The sequence below is a fragment of the Gymnoscopelus microlampas genome, assembly GCF_963454915.1.
Source record: "Gymnoscopelus microlampas genome assembly, chromosome: 2".
Classification (NCBI taxonomy): Eukaryota; Metazoa; Chordata; class Actinopteri; order Myctophiformes; family Myctophidae; genus Gymnoscopelus; species Gymnoscopelus microlampas.
Window position 1 is genome coordinate 47,784,573 of NC_139939.1, and position 20,267 is coordinate 47,804,839.

At 44.5% G+C, this 20,267-nt stretch overlaps 1 long non-coding RNA gene across 1 annotated transcript; it reads left to right on the forward strand.

Moving 5' to 3' along the window:
• The first annotated feature begins 228 nt into the window (after nt 1-228).
• Nucleotides 229-1,791, forward strand: LOC311061146. Its single transcript, XR_014602373.1, has 3 exons — nt 229-265; nt 780-948; nt 1,040-1,791. It is a non-coding gene; the product is annotated as an uncharacterized lncRNA (long non-coding RNA).
• Nucleotides 1,792-20,267: the final 18,476 nt, after the last annotated feature.

The window sequence follows — 20,267 nt, forward strand, 5'->3', positions numbered from 1 at the left end:
TTGTTTAATTGAAGAAAATTCTGGCACATCCAATGGTTGATTTGTCCGTCCGTCCCCCCCCCCCCCCCCAGGGTTTGTGGGGTGGGGCATACCTAATATGCCCATGTAATTATCGGACAAAGGTAATTGGCTGGTTTTAAAAAGGAAGGGCCTATCAGGAAAAGGCCCTGCCCTATGGTGTTACAGTATATATTTCTTGTCATTTGCTTCAAATAATAGTAAGTTCTCCAAGAACTGAATACGGACAGCTACATTTTGATTCCAGGTAAGAACATTGTTTCTTTCATGTAAACAGGGAATTCTGAAGATGTGTGTTGTGGTGTTATTTACTTTATTTATTTGATCTGGCTAAATGAACTAGAACCAGCTCCCCAATAAAGGCTCAATTGCAAATGAGGAGTTTCATTACTGTCCATTTACCAGTGATTTGCCTTTTGATGATGCATACTATGTGTTAGAGTAACAGTCCATTCAGAACAAATGAATGTTTTTATTCTTCTTAAAGTCTAAATTAATATTTAAGTGAATCCGAAATCCGAAAAGTGGATTTACACTTAATTGACTGACTTGTCCACAGTGCAAATGTTTTATTTGTAACATGACTGCAAATTCATGTTGCTCAAGGGCAATGTTCTCTGAAACCTTGGAATTTTTCTCAATATGTAATATATATTTTAATGTATGAAGAAATACAAATCAGATTAAGCAATCACTGGGTGAGAAGAAGTCAAAATGTCATGATCCTTGAATAACATCTTCTTGGCACTCTCTCTTCCCAGGCTATTACCTTCCACTCATCATGTCTATGATATATACATGTATGTATATATTATGTTTAAGCGCCACTGTGAGTGATGGTAGTTGGATCGCTCGCGTCATTCCAACTCATCGCGAGTGCGACATTCTGATTAAGAATCATTGTACCTCCCACAAACTCACTGACCCCAAGTAGGCTACTTTATTATTTTTTATAATACGTTATTTCTAATCTTTTTAATGAGTTACTCTAAATTCTTACTTTTTTCTTCCTACTTTTAAGTGTGTACATGTCCAGTGGCTCGAGCTCCATACCCTTTCCAGTTGATGTTGGCCCCAACATGGAGGCGGCTTTGGCGTTCGCTAAGACACCGTATGCCGCCAAGGGTGCTGTTGGTGTCTTCACCTACAGTCTCTTCAATACCGAGACAAAGCGTGTAGTCAAGAAATTTGCCTTCATGTTTTCTGTGCCCTACAACTTTCACATTCACTCCAACTGGTTTGCGGCAGGATTCTTTCCGAAGGACAAAGCTTGCGATTACAATCTTTATCGTGAGATGTACTACAACAGTGAGATCGCATTTGTCAGACACAAGGCAGGGCGCCCCATCACCCACAGAGACGGTAACTTTACAGTCAAGGCCTCAATGACAAACACTTACACACCTTCCATGAGAGTGGACATTTATGATGGGTGAGATGACGAGTCACTGTTGGTGAAAGAAATGCTGAAATGAGTGAATAGCGATTCTATTCAGGCTTGTTACCTTAACCTTAACCCATTAAGACCTGAGGCTGATTCTACAAAATGTCTTCTAAATCCCAACAGAATTCTGAAAAAAAAGTATGTTTCTATATCAGTGGTTCTCAAAATTTTTCATGTCAAGGACCCCTCAAATTTATATGTATTTGGCCGCCAACCCCCATCTCAAAATATTTTGTTCCAGGGACCCCCCAGAAGCAAAGAATAGAGTTAAAAATGTTCGCTTTAAACAATATATATTCAAAGATTTTCACACATTTTCACGGTTTAAAAAAAATAGCAGATATACAAGCTCGTAGCGCGGCACTCGGTGCCGCGGTATGAGCTTGTATATCTGCTATTTTTGAATAGCCAAGGTGTAAAATAATGCTTTTTAGCTCAAATGAAAATGTGACACAGATGCTTCTTCAGGTCTTTAAACAAAACATAGTAGGCACATCCTATTTACATAAATATCTGATAACCTAACAGTAATCCATTTCCAAAATGTTTTATTTAAAAGTGCATTACACAAGTTTTATACTTCTTTAAGTCCCAAATGTACGCATTTTACTGTAGTACTTCTATTGTTCAGTAACTTTATCAACGATGGGAATGAGGTAAATCTATGTATAAATGTATTAAGTTAACAGTCTGTATACTCTGTATCTTCTTCCGCATTGTAAAGCTATGCAGCCGCAAGTCTTGATTTTGTGAAAATGGAAAGACTTATATAGCTTCTATTTTAATGATATTGTGATAAATTGTACAATTTTAATTTGAAAGATATTTGAATGTATAATCAATGTAATGGGTCTGATCTCCAGTATATTGTAATTTATTTTTTATCCTCAATGGTGAAAATAATCTACACAAAAGAAAAGAGAACATTTATTTTTATTTTAATCCAGCTGTATTTTTGGTTCTTTATCTGTTATTGTTGTATTGCAGAGCTACTTCTCTATCCTGTTAAATTCTTTAAAAGAAATACAAAAACATACATAAAATAAGGAAGTAGAATAATAACTATTTTTGTGAATTTGTGTACGGAATAAATATTACAACTATTATTATTTCAGTTCAGGACATTAAAAGTGTTCATGTATATCTAACTGTTCAGGGTATCACTGGAATATATTGGAGTGTACATTTGTTTATAGAGACATTATCACCAAGCATGAATCAATAATCAAGAAGGGTTTATTTGTTACTCATACTGTACAGGTACTACGGTACAAGCACACAATGCGTGGCATCGCGACACCTTGTGAGCCATTTTTTCATATAGCCGATGTACATTATATACTACGGTTAAAGTGGTTAAACTGATATCAATGCTATATTCAAATAATTTAGCTGGGGACCCCCTGGAATGCCCTTTAGCCTGGGGGTCTCCGGACCCCACTTTGAGAACCCCTGCTATTAAAGAGTGCTGCATTTGGCCCCGTAGTTGTGCATAAACCCTCTCGTCTCTTGGAATGTGAGCCGGGTGTGACCCCAAGTACACTCAAGAGAGAGTCTCTGGGCCCGGACGGTTGGCGTAACCGTCTGGGCACCTAGCCTGACAGTGTGTCGCGGGTTCGACTCCCGATCCCGACGCCCTTTGCTCCGTGTCAACCCCCCATCTCTCTCCCCATTTCCTGTCAGCCTACTGTCCTGTCAAATAAAGGCATAAAAGCCCATGAATAAATATTGAGAAAAAAAAAAAAGAGAGCCTCTGTCTGTCATGACCGCATTTACATCTGCTTTGGGCCAGGGACGGAGTAGCCCCATGGCCCATCATCTTTTAGATGATGGCCCCCTGCCCCCCTGAGAGCCAAGGGTCCCGGCCCCACTGGGCCAATGGCTAATTATCCGTCCTTGGCTCTGGCTTGTACAATCTGTCTTCTCTGCAATAAATGTATTTGAACATCCCTGCAGTGGTGGAAAGTAACAAGTACATTTACTTAAGTACTGTACTTAGGTACATTTTTTAGGTATTTGTACTTTACTTGAGTATTTCCAATTTCCAATACTTTTACTTCTACTCCAAAACATACAGTAACCACTTCAGCGCTATATACATTTCGGCCATTTGAAGCAAGCTGATCTACAAGCTCACAATGCGTCGCATCACAACATATTGTGAGCTTGTAGATCTGCTATTTTCAAAATATTTTTATACTTTTGAAAACTTGAAATGGACATTCTGCATAATGAGCTAGCCAATAACAGCGCGAGGGTGTGTTCAAAATCCGACTTTATCTATACGTTCGTTTATAAACATGAACAATGCCATAAACACATGATACATGCACCATTTTTATTACAAAATGTATAATATACGTACATCACTCATTGTCCAGCAGCTTCAGGTATCGTTATATCCTCTTTTTTTTTGAGGTGCTGCGATCAAGGTTTTGGCGATCCGATCAGGCAGCATCAAAACAGATCTGATTCCGATTAATTCCGATACAGCACATAATAGTCTCTATACTGTCTATATACCCCCCCCCCCCCCCGGGGCTCCGCTCTGATCCCAGTACAGTACTTGAGTAAATGTACTTGTTTACATTACACCACTGCGAGAGAGAGGCACTTCTGTGTCGCTTGCACGGATGTGGCGTGCGGCCACGACCGCGGTCCACGCTCTGCGTTTTTTATCTTTACTTTTTATTACTGATTTTATGTTAAAACTAAATGTTAAAAAGGGATTGATCAAGTGATATTACTCAAACAAAGAACATAACCTCTCCAGAATCATAGTCAACAAAGTTGCACACCGTTAGAAGTGCTGGATAGAACTGCTGGAGTGATGAAGTGCATGTGCGCGCGTCCGTGTGCACATGCGCATGCGGAGGGGGGGGGGGGGTGATGGAGTGGAGGGGTGGAAGTTTTTTTCTTTTTTTGATCGCTGAAGTTGCCTAGAACCCCTTTAAGTATATTTTGATACTTGACTTTTACTTCTATTTTATAATTTCATTTAAAATGTGAGTACTTTTTTCCACCACTCCATCTCTGAGTGTCAGAGGAACGGCAGCAAACCCACAGTGGTGGTGGGCTGGGTAGCAAGCAATGAAGCCACATCCTGCAACACATGTAAGTAAACATTAGTGTGTGTGTGTGTGTGTGTGTGTGTGTGTGTGTGTGTGTGTGTGTGTGTGTGTGTGTGTGTGTGTGTGTGTGTGTGTGTGTGTGTGTGTGTGTGTGTGTGTGTGTGTGTGTGCGTGCGTGCGTGCGTGCGTGCGTGCGTGCGTGAATGTAATACAATTTTGGATAATTGGATAAAGGCACTACTGTATATAAATGCACCATTTACCATTTATTCATTCACTTTCATACGTTATTTTATTGAAAAGACTAATAATGTCTTATGACTGTATAAATAGTACTAACAGTAAAAAAACATCAATGCCGTGATGATTTCCTGTGCTGACTTTCGCTGTTATCGTGCGGTCTAGCTATTGGTGATGGGTATTGGTTATCTTTTCCATTCGTATTACACATTCCTTCCTTCCTTTTGACTCTACCAGGTATTGTACATTTACATTTATTAAAGGTTTTGGAAGTTTGTTCCTTCATTCTCTGTATTTCAGATTAAAGGTAGGGTAAGAGATTTACTTTGGTTAAAATAAGTGTTAAATAGCTCTATATATTCTGTAGTACTCATCGCTATGGAGTGTTTGTTCAGTAAAAGGAGTCTCCCATGTCTCTCCAGCTCTTTATTAAACAGAAAATGCATTTTCAGTGCCCTCTCCTGATTGGCTTAAACTTTGTCACCTACCTGAAAATGTACTATTCTGTTTACTAAAGAGCTGGAGAGACCCCTGTGACCAAACAAACGCTCTGTGGCAATGATTACTATCAGAATACAGTACTCTAACCTTTTTAACAAAACAAAAAAATACCCCAAAATATCACTTACTTCACCTTTAACATGTGAGGAGCTGTTGTGACGTGATGATGTGATATCATAATGATGCATACAAAAAAAAAATCACAGAAAGATGGAGGGCATGTTTATCTGTGTGGTTTATTGTTAGATCACTGAAAAGTTTTAAAGAGCAACCGTCCGTTAGTCTGTTAGGGGGTCTCCGGACCCCACTTTGAGAACCCCTGCTATTAAAGAGTGCTGCATTTGGCCCCGTAGTTGTGCATAAACCCGTCTCTTGGAATGTGAGCCGGGTGTGACCCCAAGTACACTCAAGAGAGTCTCTCTGGGCCCGGACGGTTGGCGTAACCGTCTGGGCACCTAGCCTGACAGTGTGTCGCGGGTTCGACTCCCGATCCCGACGGCCTTTACTGCGTGTCAACCCCCCATCTCTCTCCCCATTTCCTGTCAGCATACTGTCCTGTCAAATAAAGGCATAAAAGCCCATGAATAAATATTGAGGGGAAAAAAAGAAAAAAAGAGAGAGCCTCTGTCATGACCGCATCTGTAACTGCCCCTCGCCCTTGTAAGTATGGGTAATGATGAGACAGTAGTTTCATACTGATGCTCTTTTATTCTCTCCGTAGCACCGTGAAAACTATAGAAAAATATGACAAAATATACAATGGACGTCAAGTCACAAAATACAATAGTCATTCAACAAACAGTTGACCAAATAACACAAACGGATATCCAAATAAGCATGAAATTGACAATAAACAAATAAATTATATACTTCTCAATGGTACAAATAAGCCATCTTGGGACAACAAAGGCATAGGCATGAAATTAAACTTTGTAAACAAACCTAAACCTTAAGTAGACATAAGACATAAGGCTGTTGCATTCATTTGGCATTAGTGTAAACATTAAAGCAACAAAAAACGATCTTTTTAACTGGAAATAAACGTACACTCTTGGCAAACTATGAAATGCTCATCTCACAAACCTCAATCCGCCTTCCAAGGGGTGTTAAACATGAAATAGAACTTATTATTTATACATTTATCTCTGACAAGAGTTTGTTTTGCACTGGCTGCCGCCATCTTGGTTTTATAGAAACTCCAGCGAGATCTCCACAACGTGACTATAGTGACTGAAAGCACAGAAAAAGTGGGGAAACTCTACCACCTAGTGGACCTTTTTGTAAACCACACATACACAATACAGTCAAAACTAGCAAATACAACACAACCCATGGCATCACAAAGGTGGATAAACAATCATCAATCAATAAAGATGAACACTATAACTGTATAGTAAGTAATCAAAACCCTTCGGTTGGTGGTCATTTACAGCATCTACATCTGCTTTGGGCCAGGCCCCCGTCCCCCCCCCCAACATACAGTAACCACTTCAGCGCTATATACATTTCAGCCATTAGAAAAAAGCTGATTTACAAGCTCACAATGCGTCGCATCGCGACACATGTGAGCTTGTAGATCTGCTATTTTCAAAAGATTTTTATACTTTTGAAAACTTGAAAAGTTTTAAAGAGCAACCGTCCGTTAGTCTGTTGTATGATTTTAAATCAGGTCTCTTCCACTGAAGACTGTTTGTTTGTTTGTTTATTGATTTAGAAGGATCCCTATTAGCTGATGTCGGGGCAGACTCAAGAGGTGTTTATCCTACATATAATTAACGGAATGTCAGTCTGTCTGTCTGATGCTTGGTTCTCCTCAATGCCTGAAGCTATTGCTCTGCACTTGCACATGTCCATTCATCATTAGCAAATGGCCACTGTGAGGAAGCCTGTTTTTCACTTTACCCAAATTCAATGGGTATTCTATTGGTTGGGGTTGGCCCCCCGATCGATGGGATGAATGATCAAATGGGACGCGCGCGTGCTGTGTGTCTGTGTGTCTGTCTGTCTGTCTGTCTGTCTGTCTGTGTGTGTGTGTGTGTGTGTGTGTGTGTGTGTGTGTGTGTGTGTGTGTGTGTGTGTGTGTGTGTGTGTGTGTGTGTGCGCGCGCGCGCGTGCGTGTGTGTGTGTCTGTCTTTGTGGGTTCGCGTGTGTGGGTTGACACTGTGGGTCCGTGTGTGTGTGTTCACTGTGGGTCCAGGCCGTGGTGACGGGACACGTGCGGGTCCGTCCGCCAGTGTGTGTGTGTGCGTGTGCGTGTGCGTGTGCGCGTGCGCGTGCGTGCGCGCGCGTGTGTGTGTGTGTGTGTGTGTGTTGGAACTGTTGCAGGTACCAACAGTCACTTTCCATCCCTGATATTCACCTGTTTCCTAGGCTGTGTGTTTTCCACTTCCTGTCGATTTCATTGGATATCATTGGTCATCTGACCAGTTGCATTGGATTTCATTGGATCAAATCGACAGGAAGTGGAAAACACACAGCCTAGGAAACAGGTGAATACTGTCTGTGTGTGCACAGCGCATAACCCAAACTGCACTTTGAGTGCTCATATCCCCCGACGGGTATGGTCTAGTTATAATAATTCTGATTATGTTCTGTGTTACAGTGATACATGGTCAAGATGGCTGGGGAGTAACCTACAACCCTCGCTCTATGTGCGCCGTTAAGAGATCAACTGTGGAGATAAGCTGCACCTACAATTACCCATCCAACGCAGGTTACGAAGTCACAAACAGTTTCTGGTATATTAAAAGGGAGGCTGGAGAACCTTTAGACCTGAAACAAGACTCTCAGTATAAAGATCGTGTGGAGGACCATTGTGACTGACAGCGCAGGAGCTGTACACTGACTATTAGAGACCTAAGAGAGACTGATTCAACAAATTACAAGTTTAGGTTCATCATAAACAAACCAGATGGGAGTGGGATATATACTGGTCGCCCTGGAGTCAAATTAACTGTCACAGGTAACTTTTTCATGGGGAGTAGTTTACCTGGTACAATTCTTACTGTCACAAGTGGTGTTGAACATAAACAGAAACATACATCAGTGTAAATGTATTAATCTATTTTGACTACAATCATAATTTTGTTTTTTATTTATTCATGGCACCCTCTAGACCTGCGGGTGACGATGACTCTTTCCACAGTTACAGAAGAACAGAAGGTGACACTGACCTGTCAAAACAGCTGTTATTGGGATGACAACCCCACCTACATGTGGTACAAGAATGGACAGCTTCTAAAAGAGACTAGAGAGAAGGATGAGACTCTAGACTCGGTCAGCAGTCAGGATGCAGGAGCCTACTCCTGTGCTCTCAAAGGTCACGAAAATCTCAAAAGTCCTGGAGAAACTCTCACCGTCAAGTGTGAGTACATTTTTGTTAACTTGTGCCTTTCAGGCATTGAATCTCAAATTACAGATTGATTTTTGTTTGTGACTGTTCCTGATAAAAGTAGTCCGCACACACTGACTTCACCTCTGAATTGACTTTATATAATAATAATTTAAAAAAAAAGACAAGAAAGAAAATCTATAAAAAAACATGTGTCCTCTCCTGATATTCAACATACACATTTATTAAAAAGACTGTAGGTTAGTTTCTCAACCTGAATTAATTTGAGCTCTACTCAAACAAATTATAATGCCTTTAATTTTAGTATTCATCTTGTAATGTAATAATCTATACAGTCTATCTTCGTCCAAGAAGGTCAAGGTCACAGATAGTGCAAGGTAAAAATGTTGCCCTATGCTTATGCTATGTAATGTATGCATAATATATAGCTTATTGTAAATTCATGCGTAGCTTGTGAGCTAGGCAGCTATACTCGAGAAGTTTCACGCACATGCAACACTATTGTGGTTTATGTAACTGTGATGTGTCAAGCAGCTGAACTATTTGGTGGTTTATTTAAGCTCACCTCACGTGTTGCTCCTCTCACTGTCACTGAAGGTTGATATGTGAAGTAAATATAAAACGTTATTCAATCTATTCATGAGTTATCTGACTGAACTTTCTTCACTTTGAACTCATTGAACTGAGGCAGTAGTTTAGTTTACAGTGTGTACGATGCGATGCGAGAGAACGCTCTAGCCAACACCAACTCCGTACTCCTGGATCGCTGCCCTCCACACTCTCATATCTAGCATCAGGGTCTTGAGCTCTACAGTGTTGTTAGCTAAACTATCGCGCCACAGTGCATCTACGTAGGTGGTGTGCATTTTACTGTACACAGCGTTTACAGTATAATGGTGAAAGTTTATGTAAGGTCACGGCCTCAGTATCCAACATTTTATAATGAGTATTAGTGAGGACCAATTATATGAAGACAGGTTGAAAATGGGTGTCGTCCTTTAACATCCTGTTTGTCTCATGAACTAATAATGGGGGCCTCTAGCAAGCAAAGAAACATATACTTCTTAATTGCACTGTATTGTGCTGTTTTTTAAATGTATTGTATTGTTCATTAATATATATTGTCCCTCTCAAATAAAGTCTCCTGTCCTATAATGACTTTATGATTATGATTATGTTCTGTGTTACAGCTGTCTGGGGAGTAACCTACAACTCTCACACTGTGTGTATCAGTAGAGGATCAACTGTGCACATTCACTGCACCTACAGTTACCCATCTGATAACGATTATAAAGTCACAGACAGATTCTGGTTTACTAAAACAGATGAGGCTGATGAACCTGTAGACCTGAAACAGGACTCTGAGTATGAAGGTCGTGTGCAGTACCATTGTGATGAATTGGACCGCAGCTGTACCCTGACCATTAGTGACCTGAGAGACGCTGATTCGGCAGAATACAAGTTTAAGTTCATAACAAACGTACCAACGGGAGAATATACTGGTCAACCTGGGGTCAAACTGATTGTCAAAGGTAATTATTTCACGGGGGAGTAGTTTACCTGCTACAATTCTGACTGTCACACGTACAGAAACACATAAGAGCAGTAAGTTAATTCATCTTTGTGATTTTTTTCTTTGGCCCCGACTAGACTACTGTGAGGAAGTCAGACGTCCCGAAGAAACTCTCACCGGCAACAGTGAGTAGGATTTTTCTAAGTTGTGATGTTTATTTATTGAATCTCAAATCACACTTTTATTTAGTTGTGACCTGTGTCCTGATACTCAGCATACAAATGAATGAAAAAAAAAAGACTGTAGGTTAGTTTCTCAAGTAGCCCCATCTGTGACCTCCCCCTTCATTGTAGCTCCAGAACTCGGTCACATACTGTAGCATTGCCATCCATAATTGGGGTTCAGAGCGAATTGGTTCCCAGTGAGCCATTGACGGGTCTTAGACGTCTAAAACCGTGTTATAACTGGCCTAAAAGTGAAAGTTATTTCAATGGCTAGGCTTAGCCTACGTTGATTAGCTGTTTTTAAGCGTCTATATATAGACCGTCTATATATAACGGTTGAAATGACGTTGCTAAGCCTAGCCATTGAAAAAAAAAATCATTTTTAGACCAGTTATAACCCGGTTTTAGCCTAACCGTTTGGACATATTTTAGACTTCTAATAGCCCGAAAAATGCTCAGTGGGTATGTAGACAATGATGCAGGTCACCACTAACTGTTCTGAAAAGTCCAAAACCTCATTATCCAAAACCATTGTAGGCCTACCTTAACCATAGTACTAAGATCCAGATCCTATTTGTCACATTGACAATGTGGTCAAGCAAAGAAACATCTCCTGTCCTGATTTTATGATTATGATTATGATTATGATATGTTCTGTGTTACAGATGAATGGAGAGTAACCTACACCTCTCCTCCTTTGTGCGCCATTAAGAGATCAACTGTGAAAATAAGATGCACCTACAGTTACCCATCCAGTTTCCGATCCACTTCTTATTCAAATCATCGTTTTCCTTCATTTCATTATCATGACCGTGACCTTTACCCTGCCTATGACACTGTCACAGCCGACATCATAAACAGTTACTGGTTCACTAAACGGGAGTCTAAAGGACCTTTGGATCTGTTTCTGGACTCTCAGTATGCAGGTCGTGTGGATTACCATTGTGTCAAACGACGCAGCAGCTGTACCCTGACCATTAGAGACCTGAGAGAGACTGATTCAGCAGATTACATGTTCAGGTTCATAACCAACATACGAGAAGGGAAATATGTTGGTGAACCTGGAGTCACATTGGTTGTCAAAGGTAACTTTTTCATTAAAGGTGTTTTTTCATCACAATGTTTGCGACTTGCCAACAGAACAACACTCGCCACAAAAAAAAAAAAACACAGTACGCAACATTTTAGAGAGAGAGAGAGAGAGAGAGAGACAGACACATTTTGGAAGTATTATTATTTGGGTGTGCCTCCTGGCGGAGATGGCCTGAAATTGTGACTACAATTATCATCATGTTTTTTTTTAGGAAAGAGTATACGGTAATTAATTAATCAATGATTGCTTTTTTCTTTTAATTATGACACCCTCTAGACCTGTGGCTGAAGATGACTCCTCCCACAGTGACAGAAGAACAGATGGTGACACTGACCTGTAACACCGACTGTTCTCTGACTGACAACTCCACCTACATCTGGTACCAGGATGGACAGGCTCTAACCCTCACAGAGGGACAACAGAACTATGTGGTTCTAGACCCAGTCAGCAGTCATCATGCAGGAGAATACTCCTGTGCTGTCAAAGGTCTAGAGGATGTCAGAGCTCCTGATGAAACTCTCACTGTCAGATGTGAGTAGGTTTTTTGTTAAAAGGATCACTAGCTAATCAGCCTTATATGCCTTAATACACTGTAATTGCCCTCTATAATTAATAATTAAAACTTTTACTCAAGGGGGGCAATGGCAGTCGCAAGTTGATGTTGTCATTTGTCCATGTGTGGTCCAGCAATAAGAACGCATTTCTTAAACCCGTTTAAAAGTTTCTTATAATCTAGCAATATATGTTTACAATGCTATTATTAACACTTATATAGTCTTATTAACAACAATAAGCTTACCTTACACAGACTTATAAGTGCATTATAAACTGTTAATTATGTTTATTAGCAAAATGTTCGTTTAAAGAGCTTTCTTTTTTTAATTCATGGCACCCTCTAGGTCTGCGGGTGACGATTACGCCTTCCAAAGTGGTAGAAGGACAGAATGTGACTCTGACCTGTAAGACCAACTGTTCTCTGCCTATCTACCCCGTCTATATCTGGTACCAGAATGGACAGGTTCTAAACCACAATGAGAGCCAAAAACAGAACTATGTGGTTCTAGACACAGTCGGCAGTCAGGATGCAGGAGAATACTCCTGTGCTGTTAAAGATGATCTAGCAGGTCCCACAGAAACTCTCACCGTCAGATGTGAGTAGATTTTGCATGTCTGTTAAGCAAAGAATGAGATGGGAGTAAAGATATCTACCAGCACCCATATCACTGTCAAATGTGAGTGAAATAAGTTTTAATACATGACAAGGTATGAACAAATTGCTTAAATCTAATTGTCAACTATTTTTGATCCCCCCCACAACCCACACACTCAAGCTAATCAGTCTGAACAACAACTGCCCATCTGGATTAACACACCCCAGGTGTTCAAATAGCCTGCAGCAAGCTTGCCCACACAATATAAAAATAACATATCCTACTATAATTCTAGTAACCTCTGTAGTAGTGGTGAGTACGTGAGTGAAGATACCGGGTTCTCCTCACTGGCTGGACCAATTGCTCTGATTTTGCACACAGCCATTGACCATTACCATCTGAACGCAACTGTGAAGCCCGTTTTTCAATTTCATCAAATCTCAGCTTCTTATTAGCGTTTTTGTGTCAAACACTGTCGCCGTGGTTACGGGGCTGCCCAGCTATGGGACGAACTGCCTCCCGGGTTGCCAGATCATGTGCGCATATCCCCCCACGGATGCGCTGCGCCGACCGGGTATGGTCTAGTATTTATAATTACGCTTTAGGCATTAGCAGATACTCTTAACTACCCAAACAACATACTATCTAAAAAAAAAACAATCAATCAAAAAATATAATCTAAATAACATGACATTAAACAATGTGTGACAAAAACATAAAAACGTGTCAGCAAGTATCCAACATATGCTATATCTGCAGAGTAAGCTAGTATCCATCAAAAGACAAGGGGTACAAAGAGAGAGTGAGATTTTAATTGTCTCCGCCAGGCCGTAAGGCATGGCGAGAGAGTATGTTTTACCCTCCGTCCGTGTGTCCGTCCGTGTGTCCGTCCGTCCGTGTGTCCGTGTGTTACCACCAAATCTCCGGCACCGTTGGCCCGGTCGCTGCGAAACTGTGCACACACACTCCCTGGATGCCAATTCAGAACCTCTGCCTCAAATTTTTCACATGGGCCTGTTATAGCGCCACCAGGAGGCCGATTTGTGCAAAACCCATTTTTTCACATTATTCCTACAGTTTTTAACCAAACGTCATGCAAATCGGTACACAGTATCTCTATAGTCATGTGATCAACCCTGATCTGTCCGATTTCCCATATTCCATCCTTATTGGTTAAGGTTGCCATCCAAAGTTTGCAGGATTGGTCCGTTTTGAACAAACTGCCTCAAACCATGAACGCAGCGTGCGAATTCCGTGACATTTCACACGCACATTCCCACTAGGCCGAGGAAGAAATGCCACCCTTTTCACATTGGCCTGTTATAGCGCCACCAGCAGGTCTAATTTAGCAAAACACATTTTTGGAACAAAATGCCTCAAAACATGAATGCAGTGTCCGATTGCCGTGAACGACCTAAGAATAAATGGCACCCTTTTCACATTGGCCTATCATAGCGCCACCAGGAGGCCACAATAACGTATCTGACCTGGCGGAGACCTGTGCTCCGAGGAGCACTTTATCTAGTTTAAATATGTGTTGATATCATGTTCTACAGACGGTCCGAAGAATGCTTCATTATCAGTGAGACCCTCTGCTGTGATACAGGAGGGTAGTCCAGTGACCCTGACTTGTGAAAGTGATGCCAACCCGAAAGAATTGTACACCTGGTACAAGGAGAACATAACACTGTATAAGGGACCAGATGAAACCTATAACCTCTTCTCCATCAGCTCTAATGACAGTGGGACGTACCATTGTCAATCTTCAAATGAATATGGACACTTAAACTCATCCTTCATCTTTATAGATGTCCAGTGTAAGTAAATAAAACATCTTCATTTTACCAACAGTGGTAAACAGGTATATTATGGTCTTGGGTGTACACTGTTTTACACTAAATAGAGAACCAGTATTATGAGTATGGTAAGAAGGTTTAAACCAAAAATGGGTGAGTTGTGTTTCTCTCCAGATGCCCGAAGAACCCCTCAGTGTCTGTGAGTCTGTCTGGTGTAGTAAAGCAGGGCAGCTCAGTGACTCTGACTTATTATAATATAATCTGTGTTAATATCACATTCTGCAGATGGTCCAAAGAAGGTTTCGTTATCAGTGAGACCCTCTGCTGTGATAAAGGAGGGTAGTCCAGTGACTCTGACTTGTGAAAGTGATGCCAACCCGACAGAATTGTACATCTGGTACAAGGAGAACACAACACTGGATCAGGGACCAAATGAAACGTATAACTTCTCCTCCATCAGCTCTAAGGACAGCGGGACGTACCATTGTCAATCTTCAAATGAATACGGAAACTTAACCTCGTCAGTTGTCTTTATAGATGTCCACTGTAAGTACATGAAACATTTTCATCTTACACAAGGACAACAGTGATACTCCTGTAAATTCTATGTTGACACATTGTTCTGTTTCATTCCCTCCTGACTGCCAGTAGGCAGTTACAGTAGTGAATAATGCCTCTCGCGCTCCGCGCAGGTCGAGTATTTATATAAACAAAGTCATGTGACGCGTAGGCTACCTGTGCGTCCGCCGTCCCGGTTACATAAGCACATGATAGCCTGCGCGCGGCCTCTTTGAACTTCTCGCTACCTGGCGTGCATCGCGGGTAGGTATTGCTCCGGAGAATCCGTGCATCGGTTCTTTGTTTTGCAGGTCCAAAGAGAGTGAGACACTACGTGTTGTTTGGTGAGTTGACATCCTGCCTGTGACTGTTGTCGAGAGCGCAATTTATTGCCCTCTTAAGGCTGTGGTTGTCAAACTATCTCCTCCTCTCTTTCTTTATCTATCGGGAGGATTTTCGAGCGTGGCTCGTTCACCAGCTACACACACACTGTCTTACACAGAGTGTTGTGATAGTGATTCCTCCACACTGGGTGTCGGTCGCGTGCTGTGGGCTGCCCACAGCACTCGCCTGATTTACCTAGCTATAATAGCTTGTTTGATTAATTAAAAGTTAAATTAATTAAAAAGTTAAATTAATTAAAAAAAAAAAAATTGATTAAAAATAATAATAATAATCAATTCATTAAAGGTACTGGAAGTTCCTGACGCGTACTGTGGCTGCACAGTTCTCGCTAGGATTGCCTGGTTAAACACCTGATTGACATTTAAGCTGTTCTAAACTGTTGAAGGTGAGTATCAGATCTGCTGGACGTTCTGGTTAGTATTCAGATTTCCTAGCCTGATAAGCTAACAGCAAGCTACTTTAGCCTGTCTGGTTAGCTACACTTGTGGTGTGCAGCTCTCGCTGGTATTGCCTGGCTACACAACTGACTTGATATGGAGTGTTCGTCCTGCAAGGTTCACCTTCAGGTCGAGGACGGCCATGAATTGTGTCCATCATGCTTGGGTATCGGTCATCTTAAGGAAGCTCTGACTGACCAGGCATGCATGAATTGTAGCATCCTGCCACTCTCTGTGAGACAGGCCAGGCTGCGTGAGGTGGAGAACCTCCTGTACAAAGGGGGAGACCTTCCACCCTCTGGGGTCCCTTCCGGTGGGAGGGAAAAGCGCAAGCGCAGGTCTTGCGGTGACCCTGACCCGAGGAAGTCGGCGGCAACTGGCACAGCTCCATATCGCCATGAGATGGACGATTTGCGAGCTGAAGTAGAACGCCTTAATGGCAATGGTGCAGCCACTGCCTCGCCTGCCTCCAGCACCTCCTCCACACCAGGCGGCCTGGGAGTTGGAGGAAGACAATGCTGACGTCCTGTCAACTGCAGCTTCAGACTCTATGTTCCATGACGGGGGTTATAGCCCCAGGTACGACCCTTTCCCCGACCAGGGGTCTCATGGTACTCCCCAGCCTGGGAGTGTGCAGGCTGAGGATGGCTCAGAGACTTCCCGCAGGAGCTCGGGAAGCACTGAGCTGGGAGACGGGCCCTGCACATTGCGTGCAACGCTGCGTGCTGCCCTGGCTAAGGTCGGTTTGGATGAGCCACCGGCCGCTCAGGTGGTGAGTAACCCGTTCTTCCGACGGGTGGCTGTGGCTCCACCCTTTGCTGTCCCACCCTCGCCTCACTACTTAAGTCAGCTGAAGCAGTGTTGGGCTGATCCAGGCGCACCTGCCCACCGAGGCAAGGATGCAAGAGCCCTGGCCTCCATGAGTGAGGCAGAAAAACATGGACTGGTTCACATACCTCCTGTGGACCAGTGCATTGCGGCGCTGGTTCTCCCTCCAGATGAGGCACTGAAGAACACAGCCCGCTGTCCCAGCTCGCAGTGCCGGGTCACTGATGGCCTCCTATCAAAGGCATATGATTCCGCTGCCTGCATGGCCCGTATGGGGAACTCTCTCTCTGTGCTCCTCCTCGCCCAGTCCAAGATTTTAGAGAGTGGGCAACCAGGGAGTGAGTTGGGCGACATTAACGATGTGGCTCTTGAGACCTTCGGCTTAATGTCAAGTGAACTTGGCCGTTTGATGTCCACCCTGGTCGTGACACGACGTCAGGTGTGGCTTGCTCAGGCGCCTATGTCTGACGAATGCAGAAAGGCGCTGCGGAAGCTCCCTGTTGTGCCGGGCCAGTTGTTTGGGCCAGAGGCAGACAAAGCACTAGAACGTAGGCAGCAGTCACGACAGGCTTCAGAAGCCTGGGGTCAACGGGGTAGAGGCATGATGGCCCCCCCTGTTCGACCCTCTAAGCCACGTGGCGCGCGGGACCCGCGACGCTCAGGCTACTTGAATCCTCAGCCGCAGCCCTGGCAACGGGACCAGGCGGCTGCAGGCAGATGGCAACATCAGTCCAGAGGTGGGCGGCGCCCACCTCGCCAGCCCCAGCGTGGGCAATGGCATAACCAGCGCCCCCCCAAGCCCCCAAATAACCCTCCAGGCACAGCCTGAGGGTCGGGGGCCGGCGGCGGGAAGATTTTCACAGCAGCACCTGAATTATTGGGCAGACCATGCCAAGGATGCATGGGTCTTGACAACAATGTCTCAAGTTTACAGGTTGCAGTTCCGCCGCCGACCCCCACCACCTTCAGGGGTCAGGGTGACCTCGGTCACAGACCCCGTGAAGGCCCAGTGTTTGGCCCAAGAGGTGGCCAAGCTCTTGGACAAACGAGCCATAACAGTAGTTCACCCACGTTCACAGAACGAGGGGTTCTACTCAACTTACTTTCTCATCCCAAAGAAAGACGGGTCTCTCAGGCCTATACTAGACCTAAGAAGGTTGAACGTGTACCTCAAGGTCCTTCCGTTTCGGATGCTTCGCACAATCGACGTCCTGCAGACGATCACACAGGGGGAGTGGTTCACCTCAATAGATCTCAAGGACGCGTATTTTCATGTGCCTATACACCCAGAGCACAGAAAATACCTCCGCTTTGCCTTTCAAGGCCAAGTCTACCAGTTTGCCGTTCTGCCGTTCGGCTTGTCTCTAGCTCCCCGCATCTTCACAAGGTGTATGAGGGCAGCCTTAACATCGCTGTGCTTGTCAGGAGTGAAGATACTTCCCTACCTCGACGATTGGCTCATTTGCGCCCCCTCTTTCAGGGAGGCGGAACGGGTGACATCCAGGGTCCTCGCTCACATCGAGGCACTGGGCATGTCGGTGAACCTCGGGAAGAGCTCGTTGGTTCCGACACAACAGACCACCTTCATCGGCATGTCCCTAGCATCGGTATCGATGCAGGCGCGACCGACTACACAGAGGGTAGAAAAGATACACAACCTCCTGCGGTCTTTCCGCCTGGGGGCAATGTTGACTGTCCTAACATGGCTCAGACTGCTTGGCATGCTGACCTCAGTCTCAGCGATCACTCCTCTTGGGCTGTTACATCTACGCCCACTACAGAGGTGGTTCAATGGCCTTCGCATGGACCCCTGTCTACACAGGGGGGTCAAGGTCAGAGTCACTCGCAGGTGCCTTGGTTATCTCCGCCGGTGGCGGGACAATGCATTCCTGCTGCATGGGGTTCCTCTCGGCTCAGTCCCGGCGAGACGAGAGGTAGTGACAACAGATGCCTCGCCTCAAGGTTGGGGCGCGGTATGGCAGAAGAGGTCAGTCCAGGGGGTATGGTGCTCTCGGTGGAGAGGACGCCATATCAATGTGTTAGAACTCCGGACTGTTTCCTTGGCGCTGAAGCACTTCTTACCCTTTCTCAGGGGGAAGCATGTGCTCATTCGGACAGACAGCACCTCAGTGGTGTATCATGTCAATCATCTAGGAGGGACCAGGTCTCTGGAGTCCCTGAGGGAAGCCCAGCGACTGTGGACATGGGCTTATCCTCTATTTCCCTCGATGAGGGCAATGCACCTGCCAGGCAGAGTAAACTCTGTGGCAGATTATCTGTCTCGTCAGAGACTGCCCTCTGGGGAGTGGAGATTGCACCCCCAGGTGGTGCAGCTGATTTGGGATCGGTACGGGGTAGCCCGTGTAGATCTGTTTGCCTCAGAGGGCACAACTCATTGTCCTCTGTGGTTCAGCCTGGCAGAGGCCAGTGCGCCACTTGGGATGGACGCTCTCGCCAACATCTGGCCGAGAGCGCTCCTGTATGCGTTTCCTCCGATCCCCCTGTTGTTGCCTGTGCTTCACAGGGTGCGATTGTCAGATCACAGAGTTCTCATGGTGGCCCCCAAGTGGCCCTCGAGAGTGTGGTATTCAACGCTCCTCAGTCTATTGGACGGGGATCCTTGGCAGCTTCCAGTGAGGGAGAACCTCCTGTCCCAGCTGGACGGGAAGGTATGGCATCCATCACCGAGCCTCCTTCAGCTTTGGGTATGGCCATTGAGAGGGATCAGTCACTCTTGAGTGTGCTTGACCCATCGATATGTGAGACCTTGCGGAGTGCAAGAGCCCCTTCCACGAGGTTGGTGTACTCTAATTGCTGGGCTGCTTTCTCATCGTGGTGCAGCGACAGGGGTCTAGACCCAGTCTCTTGCCCTGTACAACATGTACTACAGTATTTACAGTGTCTACTTGATGCCGGCCGTGCGGCCTCCACGTTGAGGGTACACACGGCCGCTATATCATTTAATCATAGCCATATTGATGGCAGGTCAGTTGGTGCGCATTACTGGGTGACATTACTCTGCGCGGTGCCAAGAGGTTACGCCCCCCTAGGGTGGGGCGTGCTGCAACTTGGGACCTACCTCTGGTCCTGCAGGCATTGAGCCGGGCGCCCTTTGAGCCTATGGCAGGGTCGTCCTTGAGCTCTTTATCCATTAAGACTGCGTTTCTGTTAGCAGTCACGACAGCTAAGCGTGTGAGTGAGCTCCACGCACTTTCTATTAGTCCAGTATGCCTTCATTGGAAGGCGAACGACTCTGGGGTTACACTTTGGCCGAATGTCTCATTCCTACCTAAGGTATTGCCCCCCAATCATGCTAACCAGGCCATAGAGTTGGCGGCATTCCATCCTCCCCCGTTTACATCCGAGGTGGAGGAAAGGGCCCACTTACTGTGTCCAGTCCGTGCGTTGCGACTATATATTCAAGCAACGCAGAGTATTAGACGCTCAGAGCAGCTATTTGTCTGCTACGGCGGAAAGAATAGGGGATGTGCACTGTCTAAACAGCGGCTATCCCACTGGGTAGTTGACGCAATTAAGAAGGCTTATGACATAGCCGGTAAACCTGCCCCTTCAAATGTCATCTGCCATTCCACCAGGGGCGTAGCCACGTCCTGGGCAGCGATGAAGGGGGTGTCA